At 42.1% G+C, this 11,715-nt stretch overlaps 1 long non-coding RNA gene across 1 annotated transcript; it reads right to left on the bottom strand.

The window, feature by feature from the left end:
* Nucleotides 1-11,012: 11,012 nt before the first annotated feature.
* LOC119653393 lies at nucleotides 11,013-11,491 on the bottom strand. The gene is made up of 3 exons (XR_005249694.1): nucleotides 11,409-11,491; nucleotides 11,242-11,355; nucleotides 11,013-11,162 (listed from the first exon to the last, which is right to left on the bottom strand). It is a non-coding gene; the product is annotated as an uncharacterized LOC119653393 (long non-coding RNA).
* Between the last annotated feature and the right edge of the window lie 224 nt (nucleotides 11,492-11,715).

The raw sequence follows: 11,715 nt of genomic DNA, 5'->3' as shown, positions 1-11,715 counted from the left end.
CAAAGTAGGTTCAGACACCTGGAAAAAAATTTAATACCAGAATACAGAATGGTTTCACTTTTGGAAGTCGGGAACATAATAAAGTTTGTTTCTGTCGTAGGTTTTTTGATATATATAGTTTACAGGTATACTATAAGCAGGAGGAGCTGTACTTTGGAGGGCCAGCAGGTGATAATCGCCAAGATTCTGACGAAGAGCATCCGTCTTAAATGCGACAATCGGAGGCATATTGGTCTGGTTCATAATATCCGAAACATAATAGCTAAAATTATCCTACAGGGCATCAAAGAATATATGGAAAGTTTAATCGACAGCAGACAGACTAGCTTCCCTTCTTGATCCTCTTTCACTGACCACATTAACACGGGGGGGGATCTCCGCTTCAACTGCTTCGTTTCCATTTCAAACAAGTCGGAATACCGGAAGCTCGTGCTTCGGGTATAAAGGTTTTGTGTTCATCTTATCTAAGAAATTTCAACGCACATTTTTCTATCCGTATACAGCTACAAAACTCCGAGACATACGTACATATTACAGCCGTAGATGTTACGCTCACCCTAAACAAACAAACTGCCTATTTCCGAATACTGTACACTTATAGGCACGTATATAAATTGATCGTACCCACATTTCCGATTTACTTCTTATATCTATCTGAATTAGGCTCTACCCGCAAAGTTCATTAGCACGCATATACTATATACCTACATATACACATGTCTCGTTGGAATAATTGATATTCATATACAAATGATTAAAGAACTAAAACAAAATAATTCTTTTCCACCCAATTCATACGAACTTACTTCGTATGGTATTGACGAATTGATATCTGAAGATGACGTCATCAGGTTGTAGAGTGCACGAAATTCACAAAAAATTGTAAAGTTTTACCTCCTATAACTTTGTTAATAATGGTTGGATTTTCTTCAAACTTGACCAAATTGTGCATTATATTCTTCATTATACCCATGCCAAATTTTGTGCTTCTGGGATGAACATAAGGGGGGTGCCGGGTAAATTTCTAAAATGTGGAAATATACTATTATTAAGTTTATTTGTGCAGATATCGGAACCGGATATATTTTGAGGCCTAGATTTCGTAGAGATGCACTATTGAGATTTTTTTCAGATTTTTCGGTTGGATAGGTTCTGAGAACGAGACGTGTTACACTTTTTGGGGGTCATATTTTGAGCCCTCACTCCCCTATGTTTCACCCAATATTAAATATTGAACCAGTTTCAAAAAGTACTAATTGAGAACTTTCATTTGATACCCCACATGGCCACATTTTATGAAAAAAAATTTTGCACCTCCTTTCACATGTATGGGGAGCCCCCCTTAAACTTAACACAAAATGGCGGCAGTTACTGCATGTAAAGGGAACGGCAGATCACATACTCCCACCAATTTTCGTGACAATCGGTTCAGCCGTTTCCGAATAAATCGGCTGTGACAGACGGACAGCGTACGTTGATAATAACGAATGTGAATCGGAAGCGCTGTGAGAATTAAATAGCATAGGAAGTGAAAAAACAAAGATTGTTTTAGTTGATTTGGCGGAAAAATTGCCGGATGGTGTATGGTGCGCGAGTGCTTGGAGATGAAGTGAAATCTAGAGCCACTTCTTATTTAAACCACGAACAAAAATAGCAAGTGTTCCTTTTTAAGGTTTTGTTTGTAAAACAAAACCTTATTAAAATCGGTTTACTGTCTGTCTGTCTGTCCGTCTGTCTGTCTGTCTGTCTGTCTGTCTGTCTGTCTGTCTGTCCGTCACACGCATTTTTCTCGGAGACGGTTGTAGCGATTGGCACCAAATTTGGTAGAAAGGTGGGAACTGTGAACGCTCACGCATATAGTGAGTTACATCCTTTTATGTCGAATTTAAGGGGGGGTCCCCATACATGCAAAGGGAGGATGTAAATTTTTTTTTCATCAAATATAGTCATGTGGGGTATCAAATTAAAGGTCTCGATTAGTACTTTTCGAAGCCAGTCTTAGTTTTGACATTTGTTGAAAAGGTAGGGGGTGCGGGGGGTTGAAAGTGGTCATTTTTTTAACGAACCCATTCTCAGAAACTACCCAACCGAAAAATCTGAAAAAAATCAAGGGGCTGTCACTATATGGTGCCTAGGCTCCGAAATACCCTCCATACCGATGCCTGTTCAAATAAAGTTAATAATAGTAAATTACTATAATTTTTAGTAATTGACAGGAAAACCCCCCTTAAGTTCACTCTAGAATCAGAAAATTTTGCAACAATATAGGCTACAGCATAGAGCATGATCCTGCCAAATTTGGTAAAAATCGCACTATTACTAACAAAGTAATACTAAGTCAAAGCTGTCGCTTCTCTGCAAATTCGAGGCTATGAATGTCAATATCACTTGAAAGTGGCTATTTTCACATAATATATGCATATTTTACGTGCTACATGCTAATGGGACAAATGCACACCCAAATCTCTTCATAAAAGAAATAAACAAAACCTTTTATACCTGAAGCGTTTAGCTTCCGGTTTCCCGACTTGTTTTTCTTTGTTGTTTCCTCGCTGAACCGGTCACTTGTTTGCCGTTTTTTTTTTTCCAATACATTAACGACTGTTGGTTGAAAACATTGAACAAGTTGCACAGGAACAGATTTCGTAACATTGAGAACAGTTGGGTGGCAGCGCGGTTGCTCGTGGGCAGGCAGCCCCTGGTTCGATTACGTTCGTAAGCCTTTTTTTTTTTTCTATTTATCTCTATTTAAACAAAGAAAAAAAATTACAAACAAAAAATCGTAAACTGGACTTCTGAATCGGTCTTTGGTTCGTTGGTAATTGGAGAAAGCGAAATAGCAACGGGAGTAACTCTTTCCCTTTATTCGGCTCTCTCGCTGAGTGCTGAATTGAATTTTTTTCTAGTCGACTTCATTGAGTTTAATTAGAAAGTGAAATAATTACGTGGTCCACACTACGCAGAGCTCGTGCTTTCAAGTAGTGCGCAGTCTAGAGGGAGCACGTTTGGCCCCAGATTCTCGGAATCGAGGTTCAATCCCGGGCTGCAGCGCGGGACGATCCTTTTTTTCCTGAAACGTTAAGCATTAATAAACAAACCCCAGTTTAGAACCATTTGCGGGTGGATAGCCCTCAGTTCGATCTGCAGCCAAAGCAAGAGTGTGTAGGAATCAACAGACAAATTTGTTTGTAAATTATTTCACTGCAAACAGTGGAGGAAGCCGAGAATTTCGGGGGGCTTCCCACTAGCAAAACGGCTAGTGGGGAGTCGCCTTTGATGGTTTTTAGCCTTAATGATCCTTTTAGGCGGAGCGGTAAATTAGTGCGATCGCCTCCAGCGAAATCGAGTGAGAAACAGATGTCGGATCAAAGGAGCAGCAGCGGTGGAGTCAATTCTTTAAATGAGGCCGACGCGTTCACGCAGCTGGGAGCAATGATCCAAAATCTGATGGAGTACGTTGGTCAGCGGAATAACGTCCATCACGCTATCAAAGACCAAGTGCGATCTATTAGGGCGACGTACTTTAAGGCTAAAGAGGATGTAAAAGCACGCGAAGAAGGTATACTGCCGAACAGCCAACAGAAAGTGATGGTTACTGTAGCAACACAAACTATGGTGAAAACATCTCTTCCCAAGAGGCTTTTTGACAAAGAAGGTATCCAAGGTGAAAGAGACATCTCAGCAATGCGCAATAAGCGACAAAGAGACCCCAACGAAGAAGTACAATCACCCCAACGGACAGCGAAACTCAAAAAGGAGAAACCACTTCCGGCGCAACCTACGAAGACAGGAGACGGAAGCTTATCGGCCCACCCGGAAAAAGCCACTAACCGCGCCGAAGACTCTACCTGGACTAAAGTAGAACGTAAGAAACGGTTGCAAAGGAGAGCCAGGCCAGACGCGCTGATCATAACAAAAACTAGCGAGCTGACGTACGCGGAGATTTTGCGCAAAGTAAAAGCAGATACCTCCCTGACTGAACTAAGTGGTAATGTTACGCGTATCAGACGTACGCAGAAAGGTGATCTGTTGCTGGAGCTTAAAGCGGGTGAAGATGTAGGCGAAAACCTACGAAAAAAAATCGAAGTGGCACTAGGTGAGGCTGCAGCAATCAAAATGAGCAGAGATTCAGTGGTGATAGAATGTAAGGACTTGGATGAAATCGCCACGAAGTCCGAGATCTGTGAAGCCTTGCAATCTCAATTAGGAATACAGTCAGTGAGCGAGGCCAACGTGCTACGACTTAGGAAGGCGTACGGGGATACACAGATAGCGTCGATAAGTCTTCCTGTCGAAGCAGCAAAAAAGGCTATAGCAGCAGGTAAAGTTCGTATTGGATGGGTGGTTTGCCGGATACGAGAGCAAAGTCAGGTGCATAAATGTTTTAAGTGCTGGCAGTTCGGCCACATTGCGAAAGCCTGTACCAGCTCACAAGACAGATCTAGTCTGTGTCGCAAGTGCGGAGAGCAAGGCCATTTTGCGAAGGATTGCAGCGGAAAGCCCAAATGCGTGTTCTGTGTTGAAATGAAAAATAGCGACAGCGCCCACACTGCAGGAAGCAGTAATTGCCCAGTATTCAGAAAGGCGTTCATAAATAAGCACAAATGAAGTTTATGCAACTAAATCTGAACCACTGTCGAGCGGCCCAAGACCTGCTCTCCCAGAGCGTGTTTGAAAATAATGTCGACGTAGCTATTGTATGCGAACAATATGAAAATCTTCATAGCGGAGTATGGGTAGCTGACAAAAACAGCAAAGCCGCGATATGGAGCTGCGGAAGTCGTGCTATAGAAGATGTAAAAAAACATCCAGAGAACGGATTTACACGTGCCAAAATAGGAGGTATATACATCTATAGTTGTTACGCAGCCCCGAGCCTTACGCTGGAGGAATTCACTTTGTTGCTTGAGAAACTATCTTTTGATGCCAGGCGCTATAATCCCAAAATAATTGCCGGTGATTTCAACTCATGGGCAGAAGAATGGGGAAGCAGAAAAACAAATGCAAGGGGGCAAATACTGCTAGAGGCATTCTCGCGTCTAAATGTCGTACTTGCGAACTCTGGGGGAGCCAACACATACCGGAGGGGAGAATTACAATCGGTAGTAGACCTTACTTTCGTCAGTGACACCCTTATCAAAGACTTGCAGTGGCATGTTAGCGAAGAGTACACACACAGCGATCATCAGGCTATTGTCTTCCAAACCTCGCGTAGGAATTACATGAAGCCACAAAAAAGAATAACGATGAGCTGGGTAACTAACAAATTCGATGAAGAAATGTTCAAGGAGGTACTTCTAGATGACACATTAGTATCGGGAAGCGCACAAGAAAAAGCTTTACAGGCCGCGGAAAAATTGCAGCGGGCATGCGATGCCTCTATGCCACGGCGTAGCGCTTTCCGAAGACGAAATCCCAATTTCTGGTGGAATTCAGAAATTGAGGAATGTCGGAAAAACTGCCTCAGAGCTAGGAGATGCTCCCAGCGCAGAAGAAATCAACCTGAATTCGTTGAGCTGCACATGCAATACAAGAACGCGAGGAAAAAATTGCAAGTAGCTATCACGAAGAGCAAATCCGAACATTTCAAGCGGATGTGTACCGAAGCTGATTCTGATCCATGGGGTGGCGCCTACAGGTCTGTAATGTCATCACTGAAAGGCAAGCGCTCCCCACCGATTACCTGTCCAAAATTACTACAAAACATAGTGGACACTCTCTTCCCAGAGGATGTGAACTACACAAATCTGCCTAAAGTGCATGTAAACCCCGACGAAATCCCTGAAGTGGTAGAAGAGGAAATTTTTGATGCAGCAAGTAAATTGGCTGAAAATAAGACCCCAGGGCCAGATGGAATCCCGAATATCGCCCTGAAAGTGGCAGCCAGGTCAGCACCAGGTATATTTGCTAAAGTTTTTACGGCATGCCTCAGAGAAGGAGAATTCCCCGAGCAATGGAAGCTGCAAAAGTTGATACTTATTCCGAAGCCAGGTAAACCATTGGGAGACCCCTCCTCATATCGACCGATATGTTTGGTCAATACCATTGGTAAACTATTTGAACGAGTATTATACAACAGGCTGCTCGCTGTTGCGGAAAAGGAAGGAGGCCTTTCCGACAAACAACTCGGATTTCGTAAGGCAAAATCAACTGTCGACGCAATCAGCATGCTGACTGGCTTGGCTCAGGCTGCAATAGAAGAAGGAAAATGCTGTGCAGCAATAACCCTCGACGTAAAAAATGCGTTCAATAGTGCAAAATGGAATAAAATCATCGAGGCACTCGAAAAGATACAAGCCCCGAAGTACATTGTACGCATTGTGGTCGAGTTTCTCCTTGGGAGAAGACTTTACTGCGACTCGGACGATGGGCTAAAAATATTCCCGACAACTTGCGGAGTGCCACAGGGTTCTGTCCTGGGTCCCTTGGTGTGGCTAGTTATGTACGATGGAGTGTTGACGCTACGCCTACCGGACAACGTGACAACTATTGGCTTCGCCGATGATATCGGAATAACGGTGGTCGCAAAGCACCAAGACGAGATCGAGATCTATGCAAATGAAGCGATATGGGAGATCAATTCCTGGTTGAGAAATTCTGGCCTTTCACTTGCCGAGCATAAAACAGAAGTAGTTCTCATTAGCAAGAGAAGAAAGAACACAACTGTGAAAATCAAAGTTGGCGGAAAAACAATTTACTCCCAACCATCGCTCAAATACTTGGGAGTAATTATTGACAGAAGACTCAACTTCAAAAGACACATTGAGTACGCCGCAACTAAAGCGTCTTCCATCGCTACAACGATCTCGAGGATACTACCGAACATTGGTGGGCCAAGACAAAGTCGACGTCTTCTGCTCTCCAGGGTAGTCAGCTCCGTGCTACTCTACGCAGCTCCAGTTTGGGCAACTGCTCTGAATAACAAAGTGAACTGCCGAAAATTGGGAATGGCATATCGATTAAGTGCACTCCGGGTATGCAGTGCATATCGGACAACATCAGGAGAAGCGGCATATGTACTAGCAGGGATGCTCCCCATAGACATCTTGGCGAAGGAAAGCCGGCGACTCTACGACAAAACGTATGCAGCTGGAGAGTCTAGCGCATTTCGACGGCAGCTGGCACGGTGGGAATCTATCGAACGGTGGCAACAGCGATGGGACGAGTCCCAAACTGGTCGTTGGACATACCGCATCATTCCGGATATTCGGAGATGGTTTGAACGAAACCATGGGGAATTAAGCCACGAGTTAACACAATTCTTGAGTGGACATGGAGGTTATCGTGCCTATTTACATCGATTTGGTCACGACGAATCACCATGCTGCCCAAGATGTGGTAACGTGGCTGAGAATGCGGAGCATGTCATATTTGATTGCCCCAGGTTCACCGCGCACCGAGCAAGAATGGAAGCGGTCGCAGACAGGCGTTTAACACCCGAAAACATTGTGGAGTTTATGCTGGAGTCAACGGATGCCTGGAAACAGGTTGTAAGGGAACTGCAAGCTATTCACCAACAGCTTAGGCAGGAAGAACTACGACGAAAACAAGGAAGGGAGAGAACCATAATGAGCCGCAGTTAAAAGCTGATCCAGCCCCGCGATGCAATACTTGATAGGAGTTCCGTGGGGAGAGTGGAATGAGAAGGAGGTGGTTTTAGTGAGTAGAAGTCTCACATAACTGCGTGGCAGGAGCCAGCAGTAGGTTTTGAACCTTTCCACCTTCCAACGCCGAAAAAAAAAAAAAAAAAAAAAAAAAGACAGACAGACAGACAGACAGACAGACGGACAGACAGACAGACAGACAGACAGACGGACAGACAGACATCGAATCGATTCTATTAAGGTTTTGTTTCACACAAAACCTTAAAAAGGTTTCTAAAGCGAGAATAGGGAATGTATCTGGAATGAAAGGGAAGCAGGCATTATCAGAACAACATATGATGGCGCATTCAAGTAAAATTTGTGGAAAGCGGAGCCCGACGAAGTTGTATTGTGTCACTGATATTATTTTTTTTCGTTATCGTTGGCGCTGCCGATGTTACGTTGACGTTGCCAATTTGGAACCCCAAATTGTGCAAACCATATGGTGTTAAGTCCTTGAGGGTTTAACGTGAGCACCTGTCTGGAAGACTTAATCCCACAGTCTTCTTAAGACACGGATTGATTTTGTGACCACAATCAGAGCCCCGCTGAGACAAGCAACAACGGTATCAGTCTATATCAAGTGCATGACTCAGCATTCATACTGATGGATGCAAGACCTAACTAAATCTCTACCGAACTAAGGAGTACGGCACGACGGCCTGAATGCTCAGAAGCTGTAGCTTCTCCCCACCATACACACACACACACACAAGGAGTACGGCACCCGTTTTGAAACGCAACACCACGCCGAGGCCCGAAGGTCTCTTCTCGCTTGAGCATAACCAACAACCCCCATGAAGCTCCCACTAGGGGGCTAACCGCAAATAACCGAGCTGTACTCACATACAACAGCAGTTCACCCGAAATTTGAGAGTTCAAGGGCTATCTCGGTTCCCATGGTATCAGTATACCCCTGGTGAGGTTTCGTGACCAATTTGCCACTTCAGATGAGTCCCCGTGCAGACTCGGGTCTGATCGCCCTAATTAGGCCTTTGGAGCATTCGCCTACTGAATCACGGCCGGCAAGCCAAAGTGACTACAGCGTCTCCCGCTGCCACCACTATGAAGCTTCTCCTCGGCCACTTGGTTTTGGTTCAGCCGACAGGGTTGCCGCCTCGTCTTCGTCACCGCCACCTCTGAACATTAAACCATACGCAGTGAAAGAAATATTCAGGGAAGTATACTCTTGATTTTGATTTTTTCTAGATCGTACTGGGCAGGTCTATTGCCACGTTCAAGAATTATGCGAAACAATCGTCAACCTGCAAAGCAACTTGGACAATCAACAAACCAACATTCAGTAAGTTCCCATAGAAATTAAATATCGGAGAGTTCGCAATGAATTCAAATAGAATTGTGTAATTAATAGTTTATGAATTGACCACATCTTTTTTAAACAAGATTTGAAAGTTAGATTTTAATTGATACGGAATCTTGGGAGTATTAAAGCTCCAATCTTTTTCAATTAAATAATTAGAGTTGGATATTTTTCTCACTTTCCATCAAGTTTTCGTGCGGCATCATCGTCAGTAATCTAGACATTAATTTGTGATGACAATTTTTAACATCCGCCAAGTAGTGAGACTGCAAGGATGTCGCTTTTATTGTATTACACTCCTAATCATTTCAGACGAGACTTTGATAGGATGATATATTTTCAACTTGAGGAAATACTAGGTTCAAGTATTTTCTTCATTTTTAAGGTTTTGTGTAAACACAAAACCTTATTAAAATCGGTTTACTGTCTGTCTGTCCGTCTGTCTGTCTGTCTGTCTGTCTGTCTGTCACACGCATTTTTCTCGGAGACGGTTATAGCGATACAGTGAATTACAGCCTTTTACGTCGAATTTAAGGGGGGGGTCCCCATACATGCAAAAGGGAGGTGTAAAATTTTTTTTCATCAAATATAGTTATGTGGGGTATCAAATTAAAGGTCTCGATTAGTACTTTTCAAAGCCGATCTTAGTTTTGACATTCGTTGGAAGGGTGGGGAGTGCGGGGGGTTGAAAGTGATCAATTCTTTAAGGGGGTCATTCTCAGAAATTACCAGCCGAAAAATCTGAAAAAAAATCAGGAGGCTGCCACTATATGGTGCCTGGGCTCCGAAATACCTTCCATGCCGATATCCGTTTAAATAAAGTTAATAACAGTATATTACTACAATTTTTTTGTAATTGGTTCGAAACCCCCCTTAAGTTCACCCTAGTACGACAAAATTTTGCAGTGATATAGGTTATAGTATAGAGCATGGTCTTATCAAGTTTGGTGGAAATCGCACTATTACTAACAAAGTTATAATACCTCAAATTTGTTGCATTTTTGAAAATTGAAGACTATGAATGTCAATATCACCCGAAAGTGGATACTCTCACATAATATATGGATATATTACGTGCTACGTACTAAAATAATACACAAAACCTTTCGTACCTGAAGCGCCCAGCTTCCGGTTTCCCGACTTGTTTTGTTTTCCTTTTTATTAGTGCAAGAAAGATCGTTCTTTCTTGGTTTAAAGGAGCCGACTTCATGCCCAGAATTAAGATATTAAAAGACTCCGCTATGACAAATCCTCATCCAACATTCGGCTTGTCTTTATTTCATTTTAAACATTTTCGTATGCGGGTGATAAGAACAAATGATTTCATCTGACAAAGAAATCAAATTGGATAATCCACGTTATAAAACTTTTAAACAGAACGCACTAATCATTCCCAAAAACGAAAGCAATAAAACAGGCGCCTAATAGTCCAGTCAAATTGGTGGCTTACGGCAACGCGTCTTTGGGCGTTCTTATCTTACGCCTTTCTCACATATTTCAGATAACGCCACAGTCACTTAAGTAAAGTGTCTGCTCCTTTGAGAGGTCTTAATTTGGAAGATGCGCCTGTTATCACTTCAACATACCATTCGCGCTGCCGCGTCTTAGACGTCTCGAATGAGGATGCGAGAAGATTCCCTTGAAACTACCATTTGCCAGTTGAAAATACTTTTATGGTTTGTGTATAATAAATAACAATTAATTTTCTGAATAAATGAAGACTAGGAGAACACTTTGTAAGAAAGGACTAATTGAAATTAAGGTTTTGGAAAAGGAAGCAACTAGCCTAGTTAAAAACCATTGCAAAATTGCACAAAATAGGTTTTCCATAACAGTCACCAGCAAACTCTTTTGACTTTGAATCATATTTATTTACATATGTACATATCTGTGCAAGTACATGTATACATGTAGACGGTGATATTAAAAACTACTAAGTTTCATTGCTATTCGACTGGACATAAAATTATTGTATATTTATTGGCATTGTTTGAACGTTGTATCTATTTAGGTAAAATTGAATTTCGCTCCTAAGTTCCGCTCACCATGTCTTTTCTTATGAGTTGCGTCTTGGCGAAATATGTACGCAATTATAACGTAAATATGTATAACTTTTTGATAAGGTTTTCATAGTATGATAGTAAAGTATAATCAGCTGATTAAAAATTTATATGGGGTCATCAGGTTTCTTCGGATACCTAAAAGATGGGGTAAAATATGAAAATATTATTAATTCGATCTGTCCCAGTCAACTATCGCCAAAATATCCTACTGTACCTAATATTTTGGGCTTCGATTCATGTCTGTATCTTAATTTTTCTCAGCCTCTGATTTTCGAAATTTAGTATGCGCAAGAGTAAGTTCCGGATCAGCTACCAAGTCGTGCTTAGCCTGAGAGTGAAAATTACTTCAAATGAAGTGTTAATTATTGGCATTGAATTTACCTTTTCATAATTCTTACTATCCACATACACACAGTAATACGTTGGGAGAAGCCATAAAGGACAAGTTGTTGGGAAGAACAAAGTTGAATAGAGTGAGGCTGTGGGAAAATATGATTTGAGTGTTCGATGGCCTTTCAGATAAAGTACTCGTAATTAGTTTTTCAAACAATACCCAACAAATGACATAGATATTGGAGGTACGTAAATATGGCAAGAGTGTCGTATTATATATGGTATCATACGTTTTTATGATAGCAGTCATTGTGAGTAATTACATTACATTTGAATACAGTGAGGCTATTAATTC

The sequence above is a fragment of the Hermetia illucens genome, chromosome 4 (assembly GCF_905115235.1).
Source record: "Hermetia illucens chromosome 4, iHerIll2.2.curated.20191125, whole genome shotgun sequence".
NCBI lineage: Eukaryota > Metazoa > Arthropoda > Insecta > Diptera > Stratiomyidae > Hermetia > Hermetia illucens.
Note: the sequence above shows the minus strand (reverse complement) of the source record. Positions and strands in the feature narration are given on the sequence as shown.